This window comes from Paralichthys olivaceus, chromosome 2 (assembly GCF_024713975.1).
Source record: "Paralichthys olivaceus isolate ysfri-2021 chromosome 2, ASM2471397v2, whole genome shotgun sequence".
Taxonomy (NCBI): domain Eukaryota; kingdom Metazoa; phylum Chordata; class Actinopteri; order Pleuronectiformes; family Paralichthyidae; genus Paralichthys; species Paralichthys olivaceus.
In genome coordinates, this window is record NC_091094.1 from 7,130,532 (window position 1) to 7,152,035 (window position 21,504).

Here is a 21,504-nt window from a genome sequence, read left to right on the forward strand (position 1 = left end):
ACAATCTTCAGTTCCCAGCCTTCTAATAATAAGTGAATCGATCCACATGTGTGATCCAGTTTTCCTTCACCAGTTTGGTGACGCAGCATGTCTGCCCCCCAGTTCACCTCTCCTGTGATCTGCAGTGCTTCTTTCCAAAGGCTTGATAAAACAAATGTTTAAAATGAAAACTACGCACTACCTTTTGTTTGGGATTGAGGGGAGGTGTCTCAGACTGAATGAAAGAAAAAAATTAAGAAAATAAATCCAGTAGTCAAAAGGGAAATGTGTGTGTTTGCACAGCGTATGAAAGCACAGAGGCGAGGGAGGGTTGAATTTGTCAAAATGTGTTCCCTTCATATTTTATCTGCTGCCTTTGAAACCTTGGGAAAAATATAACAGGGAAATACTCCGGAAGAGTGTGGACCCCAAATGGATAAAAACTGTATTTTCAACCAAATGTCTGAAATCAATAGATAAAAACAAATCCAGTTACTTTAAATTTAAGTTTGGATTCTCTGTCACACATTGTCACAACAATAGTCCAGGTATCACTCTCGTCCTTTCTTGCTCATTTACACTTTATCAGTCATATATTTGTATAAATGTTAACAAGACATGTTTCCACCCTGTTGAAACCCCTAAAATAAAAGCATGTATATTCTATCCAAGAGTTATATGAAATTTGTGAACTAATTCTTAAATATAGAAGAATAAAAAAATATTTCCCTTGTATCCTCTTCCTGTCCACAATCACTGTAGTCTACATTCTCTACGCAACCAAATATGAAGGGATATCATGCCTTTACATGTGATGCACGCCTCTCGCTACAATGGAATGGAAACAAAATAATCGTTATAGTAAAAGAGGAAGAGCGTCTGCATTCATACAACTGCAAGCGGACAAGGAGAAAAAGTGCCACAGTTTGTTGATGTTTAATTTCTAACATTCAAATCCTTTGAAAGCCCAACAAAAACAATAACAGACATTTTCTGGGACAAAGACGAAGGCGTATGTTCTGAAGGATGGTATTGTGCACTAAATCAAACGCTCAGGATGCCAGTCACGAGAAGTCCCAAGTTTTGTCCTGTTTAGGCAAAGCCTTTGCTTAACACAAAAAAAATAGGACATGGCATTACTAACTGTTGATAAATTCTGCCGTGCACAATAATCCTGAAAGATTTGCTTCCTTGTTCAAAGAGGAATCCTCCTTTATCTGAAAAAAATGGGCCTGCAGCCAAAGAGAAATGTGACGGAAGGAGAAGTGGGAAAAAACTCACAACTCACTTTCTTGTTTAAAGTTAAATGACCTGGTTGATACAACTCTCACCCCTGTACAGTAAATACAGTACAAATCTACAGGCAGATGGATCAATGGTAAATAAAACTAATACACATGTTATAGCTCAGTTGTTTGATGCACACTAACACTAAAATTGTAAATAAACAAGATATGATCTACAAGTGCTGACAGATGGGTAATCGTACCTTTCGACAAAGCTGGCAAACTGGTTTGTGCTCCTGTTCCAGACTAGACTAAAGTAAAGCTAAGTAAGAGAACTCTTATTTGAAGAATGGAAAAAGGTTTACATATGTGTTTTTTACATTTTATACAAACAAGATGTGACCAAAACTAGGCTGGCCACTTCTCTCTGCATCTACTTGGTCTGCTGCACTGAGATAAACACCTGCTTGCTCTTACTTATTTCCAACCATAGAGTTAGTGGAAGGGACACTGGACAGATTAAAAAGTCAAAATAGCTGACAAGTCAATTGTTTTTTTCAAAGATCTCCGATAGTTCTTGTGACATTGACGTTCTCCTGCTAGGTTTGGTTTTGATGACTAATTTGACATTATGAAATGTAATGACTGACAACTGATACTGACTCACGATTGGTGGAGCATGTGCATCAGTGTGGCCTCGCTACCGAGGCTCCACCTCTCGTTTGCTACTGAGCAGACTCTCCTAATGACATCTTCAGTGCAAGATTTCCGTATTCATATCCTTGATATTGCGGCTTCATCTCCAGATAATGAGATAAAATGTTCAGCACAGGCATAACACTGGTACTAATCATGCCATCTACCTTGCAACAAGAATCTGGATGAGAATGTTTGGCCAAATTTCAGATAATTCCATTAAGAACATTACACCCTCTGTGGTAGTTTGTTGTTTATTTCACTGGAGATGTATGGGGTATATTGTCTTTTGCATTGCAGATTACGTCAGACGCTCCCTCATCTTACATTATTGTATGAGCAGGCTAATTTTCACCCAAGTCAACAGGCAGCTTAAATTCTCATGTTCACAATGAGAGCCTCGGACTCGCTCTGTGCCCTCATGCACGTAGGCTCCCCTGCCATGTTATTCTCACGGGTCAGTGTCCATCACCATCCTTTGTTTGGCTAATACTCTTCTCAGAATGAGCTTTCAATACTGTGGGAGCTCAGAGTTTTCTCTCCATTGCTCTTCAGTGACTCCTCTGTTTGTTGCTGTTGTAAAAACAATGAGCGACACCCACTCTTTACCTTGTAAAATTGATCAGCAGCAAGCATCCTCCTCATATCCGCAAACTCGGAGTCACTCTCAATGTCTAGGAATCCTAATACAGGTTTTTGTTTGGGGACTGTACTCAAATGGGTGTTTCTGTGCTTCATGTGTGAATGGTAACTGATATCTCTTGCAGAGCAGACCTTACACGAGATAATTGATACAAACAAAATGAATAACACAAGCTGACCTGATGAAAACAATGAAAAACTGTAGCTTCAACATGAGAGAAAGATTGAATTTACATTTGTGATTTACCAGACTGATGTTGAAACAGTTTACACACCTTAAAGTGTTGAACACAAAAGCCAAATAATCAGGTTTAGACTTCTGGAGAGCATCCACCTTGACATCAGCCTGCGTTGGTATGTGATAATAGGTAGGGCAATTATTTGGGTGGTTGTAGTATTGAAACCACAATGCGGCTGGGAGAGTGATGGAATATAACAGGTATGCAAGACAGTGGAAAATCACTGCAGTGTAAGCATGGAGCAGTCACAGGTTTCAAAGGAATGGTTTGAAAGACTCAGGTTCATTTCTTACAGACTCATTTCTGTGCACTGAAATTGAGCTACATTCAAAACCCAGATCTAATGAGCAATGAGCTGCATAAATGTTGGTGGGTGGATTATTTTAACCTCTGGACAAAGCCAGGATCGTAGTTTAGAGTCTGTGCAAAGCTACACTAACTAAAGTTCAAAGTCAAAGTTCAAAGTTTGCTTTATTGTCAATTCTGCAAATGTACAGGACGTATGTAGCATTGAAATTGCGAGACTCTCAAACCTGTGGTGTTAGTAAACATTGAATAAACAATAATATTAAAACAATAAGCAATAAACATCAAATTGTGGAATCGGGGTGTATTGTAACCGTGTGTAAAACTATAAACCAGTGAATAAAAGTAAAAAAATGTAACAGTGCATTTTTTTTACTTTTATACACTGGTTTTTCACTTTATGCACTGTCCATAGTTTCAATTAACGGTCCTCTACACTTCTATAGCTACTAACTGAAGCTACAAGTTTATCATTCAAATATGAGAGAGTCAAGATAAACTCAACCTTTTATCCACCTTTATATCAATCTAATTCAAGAAGCCAATAAACAAATTTCAATTCAAAATACATCAAACGACTCCTCTAAGGCCTCAGTAACTTATCTCTTGATTTTATGTCTTCATATGAATGACATTCACTGTTAAATGATCTTATTTGATCACAGTATTCTGATAATAAACGGAGTTGACAGCATTCACCTCTTTGCAGGAGCTCTTCCTTTAACCAAACATGCAGACGCAATACGGACACTCCCAAGAGCCTGGGATTCTATCAAATACAAAAATAAACCTGGGTTGTGGTCCTGAACAACACGAACACTTCAAAGTCCTTCTGTTATCAGGGGGTCACAACAGTACATCACTGTCTGTGTCTGTTGTTCTTGTCACTACTGTTTGCAGGACATGTGAGATTAGACCTTGAGATGTCAGATATGCCCTTAGTTTTAGATGTTACACGTCATAACATTCAGTTGTTAAATCAAGTGGATTACATATTATTTTGTCTGATAAAAATATAATTTAAAGGCTGCATTATATACACTGCTTGAAATACATAAATAAAAGACAATATAAATCTAAGCATAGGCACACTGTTTTCACGAAAAATATTTAAATCATGATCACGTTGATTGTTTTCGTTTTCTAGACAGAAAAAATTATTTAACATTAAAAATTGGATCATAGGTGCAGATCATCAGATTTATTTTCAAGACATATCTTTCAGCTATACAATCAAAAGATTCTATAGAATGACATTGTTTCTCTGATTTAAATGTTATGTCACATTCGTAGATCTTCCATTTCTGAGCTGTGAACACAGACGCCTTGTAACGGAGCAGTGACCCTCCAGTGGACCTTGTTTTCTGCCACTGGCAAAGAGTTATGGACTCGGCCTCTTTGTTGAAAGTTTTCCCTTGGCTCATCACTAACGTGTCTGGTAGGCCAAGCCCCTAAGCTGACCTGTCATTCATCTCTCTAAGCATTTGCAATTTAATTGGCCAACTGGGTCTAATGCCAAACTGGGCCTAATACTGCTGCCAGTTATGCCAACCCTCTGAATGGGGCTTGTACAGGGTGACCATTACTCCTGGCTGCATTACTTGTAAAACCATGGAAACAGCAAATGTAAACAAATGTATTCTGGGACAAAAGGAATGACCCACAGTTATTGGAACATGTTTTCAAGGCAAGCTATTGATATGGCTGGGGATAGCAATGTATGACTGTTTGTTGGTCCAGATTGAAATATCCTGTTCCCAGGAACATCCCATCCCAGACACATCATACATACAAATTTAGACACGCTAGTCATACACCAAACCTCTAAAATGACTAAGCTTTTGGCAGAAAGCTTGTGGCATTGGGCCTTGTTAGAGGCTTTTAAGTCGGTCGTAGACTAAATTGTCGATGCTGTGGACTAACCTATTCCACTGATATTGAGGTCCCCTCTTAGCTTGGGGCCCCCACACAATTGCCTACTTTGCCTGTCCTGTTGCAAGTCTTGTTTTCCCACCCATGTCAGTTCCTCTCCATTCACTGCAGCATTAACTGTTTCTGTCTTTCACAAAATTTCATCTGAATCTGAATCCAAAATCTCTTCCATTTACTCAACAGCAAAAAAAAGAACAGTAGCAACAGCCCACTGCCTATGAAGGTGTACTTCAGTGTTACACTCAATCATCTCTTTCACCTTCCTCCGAGCTGTGAAACGAGAGCTGACGCCGGACAATGCCAACACGTCTAAAATTGGGACATCTCTTTGGCTAATCTCTATTGTGCCATGCCTATCAGCAGGGACTGATACCTTGGACTGTATGTGTGCGCACACACTCACTCACATATTCCCATTGAATCCAATCTGACACTAAGATAAACCCATCATCTGTGTTGCTAAATACCCCTGAGAAAAACAATAGGTTATATCTACAGTCAACAGGAATATTGGGGACTGTCTGCTGGAGTTTCCTGCACTTCACATTCTGCTGCTCCCTCGGTCGCAAAACAGTGGTTAAAGCCTAGATTACACTGGAGCAGGGCTAGTCTGTATAGATCCTCTGGGGTCATGCGAGCCTGAGACTGCTAACAGTAATGCTAGATGTTAGCATACTGTAATACTCATAATGATAATGCCCACATGTGGATGATTAGCAGCTGTTACGTTTACCATGTTCACCATCTTAATTCTGCATGTGAGCTCACTAACATTTGCGGTTGATGGTAATGTCATGAGTCTTGCAGGTTGTTTGGTCAGAAACCATAGAACTAGAGTAAGTGACTCCCATCCATACATTAGACATTGGGCAAGAGGTGTGGTAAACCCTGGACTGTTTTAAAGGATAATGTATTCGGACTTTAGGTACGAGATGCATCTATTTTAAACGCTGTAACTTGACATTAGTGGCAGTATCAAATCAGCATTTGATTTTGTCTGGGGGGCCTCTATTACATTTTGTCTGTGCAAGAATGACATACTACACTATTAAAAGACACGGAATCACCAAAGTTCATCCTCTGAAGATTATGAACGTCTGTCCAAAATGTCCCCACAATCCATCTGCTAGTGTCTCAGATATGTGGAGTGTCACTGTGGCCAAAAAGGTCATAATGAGGCAACAGCCAGGGGCAACATAAGATAAGCTGTGGTTAGGAAGGTTGTGTGACTGACTTAACTGCGAGAGGAATGTTTCACAGGTGTTTTAAAATCCAGATGTTGGCCGTCTCTGTTTGAAGTCCTGCAGTCTGTTTCAAAGAGCTGCAACAAAGCGACCGATAACCAATGTCATGATTAACAAGCAAAAATTAAAAGCTTGAAAATGTTGTAGGAACAAATTATCCTGAAAGTCTGATAATCTGTTTTTTTTTTCATATTTCTCTTTATACTATTGCCATTATTTTCATATGTATGTATTAATACCATATCTGCTTGTGTTTTGTTGATTAATTGTATAATGTAAAGTGTTGCTGCTGTGGGACCACTGATAACCTCTTACCCGTTGACCTCTCTGGTGCTGCCTCAGCTGACAATGTTTAGATGCTTTTGCAGCTTTTTCAATAGCTTTTTTCCAAAAGGTTTGAATTAATCCTCTACTCTTCTGAGAAGTGCTATACAATCGAACCTCTGTTGGGACCTCATAAAGCTGGGGCATGCAAATCTGAATCCCTCTCAACTGCTTATAACTGTGGCTCTCATCCAAGAAGCCTCTCCCAACCATTTCCAAGGTAAAGCAGGTGAAAACGAATTTTACTTCTTCAAAACTATTTCAACACACAAGTGCCAACAGGGTTATTCTGCTGCTGGGAACAGGTTGGTGGAGGGAACAGGGAGGGAAGTCTGCTTTACCTGTTTGTTTTCTTGTTGCTTTCATTCAACTCAGAGGATTAACACTAAATATGTTACATAACTGGAGGAATTCAGACGCCCAGGAAAACAATGTCAGCACACGTTAACCCAAGCTATGTTGGCAGCCATTACATTCACACTCAGGTGCTCTCACTTTAGTTATCAGTGATTTGTTTGTATGAAAATGAGTTTTTTGTAAATTTTGTTTGCTATTAAAACACTTCTATTCCTTTCATACATACAGAGCCACATATATACAGTATATCTATGAGTACAATATATATATTCTCACACTAACCCAACTTGTACAGGGAAGCAGTTTATTTCTGTATTTTATTTTATTTTCTGTATTTGAGAAGCAGTAGCCGTTAGAAAGGACGGGTTGAAACACATTCATTAACACCTATGAAAAATCCTCATGACTTGTGCCAAAGCCCGTGGTTTATGACATAAGAGGGTTAAAGCTGTTCCTTGGCAAAGTTACCACTCTCGACTTTTGTTGAAAACAAACACCAAGTCTTTGCTCTGTGGTCACTGCACGGTCAGGTGATCTCCGGGTGTTATTGAACAGAACCACTGCAAACTGCAAGCAGTCAGACAATGGTGTTAATGTGTCTGTGATTACAGGATGGCATTTGAATTACAGGTATATATGTGCCCACGTTTTATACGCATCAAAGGACAAATAATTAATTATTCATTAACCTGCACTCAAAACATATTTTAAATTGTCAAGTGCTGCTTTTCTAGTTTTACTTGTGCAAGTCACATTTCCTGCTTAACACTTTTCACAGGATAGTCATTTCAGTACAGTATGAAAATGTATTTGAAACTAATTCATATTTTTGTTAAAATCATACTACTGACACATCGTCTTGCATAAGACATCTCAGTATACAAACATGACAGATACAGACTTGTTTCCTGGATATCAGTTGCCGTAATTCAGCTTAGTTGTACAGTCAGTGCAGAGTGGACTGATGAACATGGTCACGTGGGAACACATGGCCATTGTTTCATGCATTTGTTTACTCAAAGTCTGCTAAGCTCTTATGTCACTAACACAGAGTTGGTCTTTGTGCTCATACATTTGTTTTTTCACTAACTGTGTTTGAGATCTCTGCACATTGCCTTCTGGTGGTTAATGGTCCATATTAGATACAATAGGAGAAGGATTCTACATCGATGGCTCTGGGGTAAAGGAGCCAGGAAGTAATTCTATTGTGAAAAGTTGTGTATGTAACTCGTTTTACTTCAGTGCAAGAAACCTGTCATCTCACTTTCTTTTGTCCCTGCAGAAGTCCCGAGGTGAAAACATAGAGTATTGTTTAAAGAGAATACTGTTCAAACATGAAGTGATCATCTGTATCCGGATTTTTAAAACCGAAATTGTTTAAAACTAGTGTTTTTTGTCTTGATAGATTTTCTTGATTAAGGCCGTCGAGTCTTTGTTAAACAATTATGAAGCAGAAGCAGCTATATAACCTGCTGCTAAAATTTGGATAATACTTTTGATGCTTTTGAAATTATGGGGTTAAAAACTGCGGAACCAATTTACTTGAAACTTGGTGAAAGGGTGGTGACTAGGCCAAGGAATAACATAAGTTAAACTAAGTATCTTTATGAAGTACCTAACAGCACCATAGATGTGTATATATATTACATGTGTGTATGTATCAATTAAGGAGTATACAGTGTGAATCTTAATCACACGCTGATGTTATGTCTAATTATAAACTTTATTCAGTAATTCATTGTGTCCCAGTATGGATGAATGAAGCCACTATACAACAGAAATAGGAAAAGAAAAAAATGAAAACTGGTAGAGACATGAAATGATAGAAGAGAAAAAGGAAAAAGAGAAAGATTGTTAGCAGGAATGTAGAGAGAGACAGTCTGGTGAGTCATGGTCACATGCACAGAGGGAGAAGCTGGACCAGTGGAGTCCTGATCGTACTGGCTGCTGCTGCACTGGTTTCTACTCACCCACAGGGTTTTAATAATTCAGTCACCAACAACCAGCCTCAGGTTTCACTCAGCTTCCAGTCACTTCTGTATTTGCACCACCTGATTCAACCACGTAATAGTTTAGCTTTGCTTGTGACAGAAAATGAAAATGGTGATGTTAGTAAGAGGCCAATGGTTTGTCAGTCTTCGGTTTTTCCAGCACATTAGAGCCTGACTGATTTATAGTCTGGCTGATATAAATCTAAACATATGCGTCGCTGTAATGAAAACTTTAAACTTTTATTTATTATTATTTACAGAACAAACAATGCAGAAAAAAAAGTGCATTCATGTTTACATTTTACAAAAAAAAGGTTATTTTCATATATGGTATTTGTGTGTTCTTTTTACTTTTGTTTCATGGTTAAATCATCATTTTTATTGGTCATGTTGACTTATTTTGCAATAATTGCTCAAATCCGGAAACATAATGACGTCAGACATAGGCTGGTCATTGTTGGTAATTTCATGTGGTCATAAAATTTGAGTGGGTGACTTCCTTAGAATTATGACAGAACTCTCACTGTGGCCAAAGGATGACCACTTAAGGAATATCGTGGCTGTTGTGTGTTGTTGATATCCCCTGAGCTGCGTGCTTGTCAACTCTGCCAAAACATTAAAATACTGTAGAAATAAAAGCTCAGTCCCATTACAGTCAGCAGGGATGCAAGAATTACATTCCTGAAAGGCAGAGGGGAATAGAAAGCAAATATCCCACTTTAACGCCCCCAAATGTCAGCTTGTTCTTTTCATTACTGCAGTATCTATTTCCTTATATATTCGTTTCTGACATGATTGTTTGAAGTCAAGATTTTGGCAACAGTCTTGGTTTCCCTTTGTGGGAATGCATTGCAATTACAGTAGTAGCGTGGTGAGAGCTTAGGTTAAGTCGAGGTCATGTGGGGATATTATGTCACAAAGTGTATGACCAGGCAAAGTTTCTCTGGTACATTTTTTTCACCTAAGAATTATTAACGGCTTCCTCAGACCTATGGTTGTTGAGACAGCACTCATGAGTTATTGCTCAGAAGTCAGTTTCACAGGAACTGCTTGCATGTCCTCCGTTTGGCCTAATACCCCCTCTCAAGCTCATTTGGCTCGGGCTGCAGACCTCCGAGATGCTCCAGTGGATTTCTGCAAACACTGCCGTGGCGCGCTGATGCCATGTGACAATCTGTTTTTCCATTTTGCACGGTTTCCGAGGCAGCAGTGAGAGTGACAGGTTTCTAATTGGACATAATGATGAGGAGAGACGGAGGTGGTGTTCCCTGCTTGAGATTGTAATGAGCTCACTGCTCGCTCTTTTTATCAAGGACAATGCGGAACTCCTTGATACTTTATTTCATGAAAATCTCGATAATGATCTAATACCACATTTTCAGCTGTATAACAATCAACCGCTAGATCAGATAATTAGAATTACACTCAGTGGAACTTATACCTCCGCACATGCTGCACATGATTTTTAAACTCTTGTGGTCGAAACATCACATAAAAAAGAAAGTGGGCTGAGCACCTTTATTAGTCATTAAACATGTTTGTCTATGAATAAAGCAGGGACCCATATGATGAATATTTTCTTCAGTGAAAAACTAATAGATAAAATCAAATACAATTCTTAATCCATATCCGTACCAACATTCAGAGTTCCTCTCAGGCCTCATCCATTCACCAGGTCTAATGGAAATCAATCTAGTAATAGTCTTTGCATAATCCAGCTAACAAATAAACTGACGGAAAAAGACTACATCCCCTCCAACGAGGGTCATGGGAAAGTTTACCACAAAACATTTACATTAAAGTCAAATACTTCATACTGCCCTCCCTTTGTCTCTGACTGTTTAATTACTGTGGGATTAGACACTTTTTCGCTCTCCCCAGTTTGTTCTCCCCTCCATGCACCTCACGGGCATCTTAATCAGGGCGGACTTAGGAGGACCATGGCACTGGGGGTGCAGCCTTTTGTGGACCCTGCAAAGAAAGGAAAGGAGTGTGTCAGCGATTTTAGCTGACAGCTACAGTCTAGTTTGGCCCCTTGCCTGCGGCCTGGTCAAGTGAGTTTCTGTGAGGCCACTGGGCTGAGTTACGGGGCCGTTTACAGTGAATCAAGACCTTGTTGTACCAAGGTGAGTCTGCAAAGATAGATGAGGCGAGAAGGACAGAGTAGGAGTGGGCATTCAGTCCCTCTGTCGGGAATCCTTCAGAACCAGCTGGTTCATTCTGGTTGGATTTAGAGTGGTAATTCAGTGACCACAGCGCCCAAAGCTGGACCTATTATTTCCGAGGGAAATATCTGGTCCACACAAGGAATTTCTTCTTCAGCATTAGAGATTAGAAATTAGTGTTGGTGGAGGAATGTGCTCTCTTAGCACCCTTCTAATTTTGGTTGTTTTTATTTTTTGTTCATGATTATTGTTGTTTTTATACTTAAATTAAAAAAAATTTTAAAAAGCAGCACAAACTACCAATGAAATTTATTTTATTTTATTTAGGCATTTCATATGTTTATTTCCTGAATGTAGTTTTCAAGTTATCAAAATCCATTGTGATCAATCACTTTGCGGACAGGAAACATTGTGACTCAGCACGACCTTTCATGTTGGCATCCAGAAAGAGTTTGATCCAAGAGGCAGAGTAGAAAACAGACGAAACGTTACCTTGCTTTATCTTAATCAGTCAATTTCAAAACCTGTTGGCAGTTGGGTGAAGTGAAATGAATGAGTCTCAAAGAACCATTGTGACCACAGCGGACGTGCCAGTTCTCTTAAAGGGCACCACCCATTGTGGCATACTGCACCGCTCTGCTGTCCGTTGCCCTGGTGAATATCGTTGTTATTCATTTGAGCTGAGCTGAGGCCTACGTGTTGATTTTATCACACACAGTGTGTTACTGAAGTTGCATCTTATGAAACCTGCCTCACAAGATATTTTTTCTTTGAACCAAATGATCAGACATTACACAACTATTCATGTGAGTAAATTACTGTTGTGATGATTGTTCCATGGTAAAAATCTCAAATCAGTGTTTCAGACCTGATTTCATGTTTCTTCACAGTATTGTTTAAATCAAAAGACTTGCTATAGAAACACATTGTAATGTGTACAGAGACCTGAGCCAGTCTGCAGCTCGCCACTCCTCAACTAATGTCTTCTTTCTCTCAGTCAAATTTATTTTTGGAAACTTACCATTCGAATTAAATATCGTTTCTTGTTTGTTTTTTGTCGGAAATTGTTTTAAAACCTTCAGATACATTAAACTGGTGTAAAGCATTGCACTTTATTGGGAAGCCTAATTTACAACTCCAGCAAGGGTCAATAGTGTCTTTAAATGCCATTACTGGAAAATTCATGATTCACCCTTAGATCCATCTTTCTTCCTTCTATCAAGTTGCATGGAAATCTGTTCAATAATTTTTGCAAATCAGGGGTAAAAACATTAGCTTCTTGGCAGAGGTGAATAATACTTTATTGTAGAGACTAAAGGAAGGGTGATGCGGTGATAAGAATTCATTTAGATAACTGAGTATGATTATATTACCTTTAATTGAGTAATGTTTGTCTCAGTTATTTATTATGCAGTAAACCTGGAGAGTCATTGGCTCACTTCTCTTTTCTATGTAATTCTGCTTCTCTCTCGTCTTCATGGCAGACGTGCACAATGCCTCATGTTCACTCTATGAGTCACTGACGGTTTCCAGACCAGTCAAAGACTTACGATCTTTTTCACGGTCTGCCTCCTCACAGCTCACAGGTCCCTGTGGTTCAAAGCCCCCGCACTCTCACACTGACAGACTGGAAATAGAAAAATGTGTGCGTGCAGGCAGGCATGCCTGCTCAGCGAGCAGCCACAGCAGACTGCCATGATGGACCTCATTCTTACACTGGATGGGCATCACAAGGGAACCTCTTCTACCAAACTTTATAAGAATGTAGTAGGCCTTGTTTTAGGCCAACAACATTGTGTGTGTGTGTGTGTGTGTGTGTAGAGAGATGCCTGTGTGTCCCCGCCCCCATTGTTATTGTGAAGTCACCTCATTTAACCTCACCCAAATATACACACATAACCGTGTACTTCTATCTTAGTGAGGATACTCACTGACATAATGCATTCCCTAAAGCCCCTTACCGTAACCTGAGCCATCACAAATAAAAGCCTAACCCTAATTCAAACTCTGAGGCTAAAAGCAAGTTTTAACACTAAAATAGCCCTTTGACGTAGTTCATCACATTCCCTGAATATCCTCACTCCACGAGTTCTACGCTAAAAAGGTCCTTCAAAAGGTAAGTACACACACACACACACACACAGGTATGCACAGCTCTCCTTACTGAGAATGCATAGACTTCCATCCATTGTGGAAAGCCTAACCAAAACCTTATCCCTAACCTTATGACCAGTCCACTGCCAACACAAACCTTAAGCATGACCTCAGGAATTACCTCACAGACAGAGCTTTAGTCCCAATGATGACTACTGGTCCTGACAATGTCAGTGTTTATGCTGGCAAAAGTCCTAAATAGGTAACCAAAATGAGCACACACACATACACATGAAAAGAGAAGGAGCATTTGTTTGTTTTTGGTTAATAAGAATCACCAAGTCGATCCCTAACATAATGTTTGGCACCAGCAACAGTGATATATATATAAACAACTACTACCGCACCCACAAGTGTCTAATGACACAGACACACTTTTTTTTAAAGTTACAGGGGTTTTTTCTGATTGACGTCATTTCTAGCACTTTGCATCATTCACACATTTCTTGTAATTTCACAGTGTGACAACCCAGATACAGAGAATAACCCAGAAAATATCAAACCCCAACCTGAGCATTCTCCCTGCCACGTTTAAACTAAATAATTGACGTGCATGCAATTTACATGTTTATGTATTTTATGATTTCAGAGTCAAAGGGAAATCCTGCCATACTGTGTGCTTGAATATCACTGATTCAAAGATTCTCATTTTATGTGTGGTAAGCTGCAAGACTTACACAGCACATTCCCATTTATTTAAAGATGGTTCCACGTGGGCCGCTGAGCTCATTATCTCATTCACGATAATAACGTTGAGGGATTTTTCTTATGTTTCATCACCCATCCAGAAGAACAGGAGCAGTGACAGGTTGAATGCCCTTTTACGTCACAGGAGTTAAGTTGAACATGAAAACAAAGGCAGGAAGTGGTAGGTAAGATATAATTCATCAGAGGTAAAGAAATGTGTGTGTGTGTGTGTGTGTGTGTGTTAGGAGTGATATAACATTATAGTTTCAGGTATAACTCTCTGGTAACTGAGAAACTGATGAGAGTAAAAGTAAATACACGGTGCAGCCACAGTACACAAACCAGTTGCACGGCCTTTTCATTGGCTGTGAAACTCCCCTTAAAGACACTGGACCCTTGTTCCTCCACACACACACACATCACTGCCCACTTTACTCAGTGTGTTGTAATGTCCATGGCAAAAATTTTGATCGGGTGTGAGCAAATTGAAGTAATGAGCACTTTGGTTTGATGGCCATTCAGTGTCCGCAGAGGAGGAGGAGACACTGTAGGCTAGTGTAATTCAGCTGAGCCTTATTAAGAAGAGATAGAAGGAAAAGGAGACATCGGGCTGCTCAAGTGGAGATATGAGGAAATCCTTGTGAACACTTTCCAGGATGCTTAGCTCATGTCAAGAACAGTGACTGGAACAAACTGGCCAAATGGTCGTGTATGAACATGGGCTTGGCAGTTCCTTCGATTGGTTCTCACTGCTTGTAAACTAGTGTAAATATTGGAGATAGTGATGAAGTGCACCATGACTAAGAGTCTGACGTGGAGGCCAATGCTCCCGGATGTCTGTATTCCTCAAACTGTTTTTTTTTTTTGGTGAAATCTGTCTCATACAGCAGGGAGGGGATGTCTGCTGGAGCTGAATCAGACTAAATATCCTTCCTCACAATTGTCATCCCCACTGTACAAACACCGAGTGAGACAAATCAACAATGAGCAAAAAAAGCGAGAAATTCCTGAACTAATAATCAAACTTTGATGCTCGGCCGTCACTCCCTGGCTCTTTCAAAAGCAGTTCACAAAAGGCATCAAGGTGGTGGTTTCAATTCACTTTGAAGAAAACAGTAAAAACAAACACAACAGCAGAGGCAAGTGGGGAAGCCAACGTGCGCGGCCTTTGACTCCAGGAATTTACATTGTTTCAGGGGAACAATTCACCTTGTTCCTGGACTCTATTTTAAACACATGAACGATGACAACTGATTCAAATATTCTCCAAAACTGTTTCAGATTTCAGACCAGACATGAACTACAGGTCGAACGTTTACATTTTCTACATGTTTGTAGATTCAAATCTCAGTTTTACACATGAAGCAATCCTTGGATTTTGTGCATCATGCTCATACAAACATATATTTTCAGGAAAAAGTAAGACTCATCTTTTCAAAAGTATGAAATGAGTCCTGCTAAGTCAGTGTTACTATTTTATACATTTTCTTTTTAGTTGTGATTTTATTTCCTGTACAATTGATCCTGAGCTGGTCGTCCTGTGCAGACTGGTAGCATGATGGCACCCTCTTCTGGATGACAAATGCAACAACACATCACTTATCAAATCTACACATGGGGGGGATTTTCTGAATGACACAATATTATCTGTAGCATATCTCCAGGATAAATAAAGGTTGTAAATCACACAACCTTTACCCTTCCTCTTACTTAACCTTGCCATTGTGGTGATATTTGCTTTTTTCCTGTGTGACTAATTTAAGTGCCCAGATGTCACACGTCTCTCTGCGTGACTATGTTGCTTCGTCTGAGGGGAAACCCATAAACTGGTGATAGTCCCTGGGTCTGCATTGGTCAGACCAGGGTTGGACGTAACGGAAACAAAACAATAGAATGAAAGGTCAGGAATTATTCACTCTGCAATAACAGGGTGAAAGATAGAACTAATATCGACCTAAGGATATTTCAAGTCCTAACTTCAGCAGAATGAACTCTGCATGTCAGGCTTCTAAACTAAACTATGTATATATCGATGATGCATGACGGCCATTGTGACTTAGAATTAAACAACGAAACCATTCAAGTGAAGTCCAACCAGTCAAGTCAGAGCCAAACTGTTTCCCAGTAAAGAACATTTCCTCATTACTGTCATTTTTGCTTGCATGAAACTAACATTGCAAGCAGGTTTTCTGTTACCAGTAAATACCAGACTGTCTCTCAACAATTCACTGAATGAATTTGTTGGATTTAACCTGAGGAGGAACATGAACGTATCATTTTGTTCACTTAACATGCGAGTGAGGTTTCTGACAAAAACCCACTCATGTCCACTCCTGAACTGTGAATTTTATTTTTCCAAATGATATTTGTTCACTACGACATTCAATCAAAACAACAACAAAAAGGTCAGTGGAGCGTTTCAAAGCAGCAGTGTTCTCTGTAGTAACTAAACATGTTACGTAATGTTTGTTATACAATATCCCAGGGGAAGTCACTTTCATTCAATCACAGACAGAGAAGCCACAAAAGGGAACTTGTTTTTTTTCATACATTGTAGTAATCCCCATGACCTGTTAACACAGTTTGAGTTCAAGAGGTGTCATTTTCACTGAAGATTCAACATTTCTTATTCGCTCTGTCTCATATTATCCTTAAAAAACTTTTATTATCAGTATTATTATCTTTTTCTGCCAGATTGTGTGTTGTTGTGGACACAATATCCTCAATATCCACCTGGATTCTCAGTAAACTATCAAATAAATCAGAATACATGAACAATAATAATAAATAGGCTCTAATATTTACCTTCAGAACTTTGAGTCTAATCTAAATCTTCAAGTGTTTTATAGAAGGACATTAAATAAGACATACATGACATTCAAAACAGGTTTAGCTGAAAATAATATCTAAGTATTTAATAGATAAATAAAAAAAATAACTAGAATGCAGAAATTATCATTATCTTAATTAATTGTATTAATTTATCATTAATGGAATAGTCGTATATATATTTTTTAATCTGTCAGAAATAAGAGTGATCTATACGTTATAGATGAAAAAGGAGTACATCATTTCTGATGAGTTTAATATATTAATAATGTATATAATGTGTTATATCTTTTTGATATTTTAAAAGGTGACATAATGCAGGGATTCTTTTTCCTAATCATGTGTAAGTTTGTTTCAGTCATGTTGAACATTATACTGACGCTAATGCTGTTTCACTATGTCTTGTTTTGAATACTGGGGAAGTTGTGACTGTGACCATGTGATGAGTGAGAGGTCATTTGGTAACATTTCCAGAAATTCAACAACTCAGTGACTTATGCACAAGCAGTACTGTCTCTTTTTGACCTTTTTTTTGGTTTTATGTTATAAATACATGTTGTTTATATTTTACAAATATTTCTGTCTTTGCACACAAGATGATCAGGTAACAAAGTCTTCGTCACCACTCACAAAACATTACAAAGATGAATCAGTGTCATGTTTTCACTCTGTCTCCTGCTGTTCTATTTAAAAGCAGTGAGCTGTGGAGACACTGGGACACAAAACACCACATCCCTGACTTTGTTGAAAGAGACGACCAGTCAAGATGATCGGGAGCCCACATAAATATTCCATTAAGATTCTCATATATAATCTAAACAGCATAACATCTGGTCCAGGATATTTAATACACATCACTTTGAAGGTATGCTGTGGCCCAGCAGAGCGCTGTTTGAGTTCAGTGTTTCTTTTACTTCAACATTAATATCACACGGCCTCGCCTGGCAGCCAGCCCATAACGTGTCTTTGGGGATTAACCAAGTTACTGGAACGATACTGTGTTCGTGCTGATGCTGCGAGGAACGTATCAGGGGAGCTATGAAAGAGCGGATAATTAACTCAGGGGCCAACCAAATAAGTCATATTCTAATCAATTATTCAGTATTTGCAGGCGGATGAATGCACGGCCTGCTCATGTTGCAGGCAACCCAATAATGACACTGCTGAAACATTAGTGATTCATTGCTATCCGTTTTATTGGCTTACCTGGCCATTTCCATCTGGATACACAAAAGAGATTCAATGTCTAAACAGTGTTATTTCACACTGTTTAAATAACGTTGAGAGATGATGCAAGGACAAAACTACACAACGTAAAGGGAGAGACATAAGATCTGTGAAGGAAAAGTACAAGAGTTTGTGTTAGATATATAAATAGTCATTTATGTGTTTATGAGATTGAATTCAAATATGAGTCTGTGATTTTACAGGTTGTAAACAAAGGTTTCACAGCATCAGAACACTTCTTTAAGAAAATAAATTTGGTCTAATCTGTGTGACCTATCAATGGCGATGTTAGCTGATCCTATGTTTTTAATATTTGATAGGGGCTGCCCCTCTGTTTAGATCAGGTTGGATTGGTTTGTGAGTTTCATAAACTGGATTTGTTTTCTGTGCATTTCAAACAGTTCATATTCTGCATTTGGAGAGACAGAGGAGTGTGATGTTTGTGATGGAAATTTTGGAAAAATCAGGAATGACTATTTTACAACAGGCATAGATACTATATTTTACAAGTTTAATCTATAACTTTTGCCAAATGCCGAATTAACCATTATGTTATAACTTGTAAGAAATTAACATTCTGCCTTTCCAAGTCCTATACTTCAGAAACTGAGTTAAATTACCTGATAAATTTTAGTCGTTTTGAGTAAAAAAACTTATTGAAAACACTTTTTAAAAATGATTTAGCCTTTCAATGTGCCTAGATTGTTGTGTTGTGTTATAGAAATAAAAGTTAAACTTTTACACGTTCATCATGTTTAATTTTTGAAAAGTAAATCTTCAGATAACTGTGGTGTAAAACATGCAATATTTCCCTATGACACACAGTCATATTGTTTAGTGAGTAGTACTGTATAAACTCATATAACTCATATATAATACTCACTAAACTAAACATATATGCAACATTAGATAGATAGACAGATAGATACTTTATTGATCCCGAAGGAAATTCAAGATTGCGCTTTTACATTTACTCAAATGTACTTAGTTAATTTACTGCTTCTGTCCTCAGCTAACACCATCACGAACCCACGTGAGCCTTTAAACTACAAGTACTGTCAGTTTACTTTGCACGGATACAGCTGGAAGAAAACATTTATACTTTGAGTGCATTTCAGAACCTGTACTTTTATAGTATCAGGTATAGTACTTGAGTAAATGTGCTTGCTTGTATCCTAAGCTAACACCATCAAGAACCCACGCGGGCCTTCAAACTACAAGTGCTCTCAGTTTACTTTGCACGGATACAGCTGGAAGAAAACATTTATACTTTTATACTTCCAATGCATATCAGAACCTGTACTCGTACAGCATCAGCTTGAATACATGCACTCGCCCGTGTCCTCAGCTCACACCGTGAAGAACCCTGGGCTGTTTGTGCAGAACTATAAACAGAACGGTGCAGGGGTTAAATTCTCCTTGTTGCCATGGTGACGAAGACAGCGGCCGCCTTGACAGGAGCATGGAGGGGGGGGGGGGCGTTGTTGATTGACAGAAGAAGGGGGCGGGGTATAACACAACGCTCGCTGCTCATTGGCCAGATCTGAGTCACGTTGCCAGTTTGGAACGCAAATGAAAAGAGTTGCAGAGTCCCGCCCCCCTGCTCTTCCTGCGCTGGTCTGACGCAGCAGCAGCGGCAGAGCCTCCGGACACTGATGGTGTGAGACGGCCGGACCGACGGTGAGGCAGCGCGGCCAGCGAGAGGAGCGAGCCCACGGGACCCACGGAACCCACGACTACGGTAAGACGACGGCTGAGGTCGCCGCTGGGCCCGCGGTGTCACGGCGGCGTTTACCGGAGGGGGGGGGGGGGGGGGGGGCGAGGAGGAGGCACGCCGTGTGTGTCGGAACGCGTGAGGAGAAACGGTCGCACCAAGCTAGCGTCTCCTCGGGGCCCCAGCCCAGCAGCGGGTGGCTCCAGCTCGGCTCGCTAACGTCACTTTGACTGCTCGAGTTGAGCGCGCGGAGCCTCGTGTGGTGGAAATAAAAACATGGTGGCGGATGAAGTGTGGCTAACAACGCGAGCTAATGTTGTTGTGGAATCCACGGGCAGCTCCGACTGAACGTGAACGTGAGAGAAGATGAACTTTTCTGACCTCAGCTCCCCCAGTTGTAGCTCAAGTTAGCCAGGTGCTCGCTTGAGGAACTTTAGGACGTTTAGGTCGTGACCTTGGGGATTAAATCACGACCCAGATGTTTTTTGACAACTGTGGATGGTCCTCGGTGGTTTACTGTGGCCATGGCCACCCAGAGTGACCCCTATGTGGGCAAAGCAATGCCAGTGAGAGCCAGATACCCCCACCCCTGCCTCTTCCCTCTGCTCAGCCAGTGTGTGTTGGTATGTGCAGAGCTGCAATGATTAGTCGACTTTATTCGACTATGTTGATTGATTAACTGTTTCTGTCTTGTTGTTGGAGCAACGATGTCAATGTCAGCTTCTTAATTGAAAATGATTTGCTGTTGTTCTCTGTTTTCTTTGATAAACATCTTAAGGTTTTGCATCAATGCTCCAAGAATTTGACAATTCATCGATTAGTCAAATAAAATAATCTTTACCAGTAATTATCTTGATAATCAATTAAATCAAAGTGGTTAAAGGCATAGTTCACCCAAAAAAGAAGATAAACTCTACTCACCACAGTGCAGATGTGGGGGGGGGTAAGACGTTTGAGTCCACAGTTTCAGGTGTAAACATCCAGAAAAATCCAATACAATTAAAGTAAATGGTGACAAATTCTTCAAATGTAAAAAAACAACAGACTAAAACAAAATACCTCCAAACTGCTTGTGTGGTGTCATCCAAGTGTCCCCAAGCCCCGACATTCAAGAACGACTTGGAACAGCGTCATTTACACTATGTTTTTGGCCTAAATGTCCACTGTGATCCATGTGCGAACGTGCCTATCAGGATAACCGAGGACATTTAGGCTAAAATCATGGTGTAAATGACATCGTTTCAAGTTAGATATGAGTGGCAGGATGCCACTTGGATGCCACCACATGAGCAGCATACAGGCATTATCTGTTTATTTATATTTTTACATTTGAAGAAGTGGTCACCATTTACTTCAATTACCCCTGAAACTCCTAAAGAGTTTTGTGGACTCAAACTTCACAAACCCCTCCATCGGCATAGTGTTGAGTAGATAATGAAAGAATTTTCATTTTTGGGTGAATTGTCCCTTTAAGGGCTGGCAAACTTTTGCTGCATTTCTCTGCTTCATATCTTTGCAGAGGCACTACTTTTTGGCGTTTTGAACTATTGCTCAGACCAAACTCTAACAGCACTTTTCTGGGCCACAGCATACCTGTAAAGTAATGCACATAAAGTATACTGGGCCAGATGGTGTTGTAGATTATACTTGAGGATCTTGATGGAATATTTACTTCATTCAAACTCTGAAAAAAATGTGATGGCTCTTTCATTATCTGACATTTTATAGACCATATAATTAGTTAAGATATCAGCAGTTGTCCTTTTTGGTTAGTTGAATGTTGAAGTGTTAA

General features: G+C 39.6%; 1 protein-coding gene across 2 annotated transcripts in view; it reads left to right on the top strand.

Annotated features, from left to right (window-relative positions):
• Positions 1–19,588: 19,588 nt before the first annotated feature.
• The window catches only part of phc2b (polyhomeotic homolog 2b (Drosophila)), a 32,150-nt gene continuing 30,234 nt past the window's right edge, over positions 19,589–21,504 (top strand). For both annotated transcript variants that reach the window (XM_069533753.1, XM_069533754.1), the window contains exon 1: positions 19,589–19,739. The gene's annotated coding sequence lies outside the window, so the exon portion shown is untranslated. The remainder of the gene's footprint in view (positions 19,740–21,504) is intronic.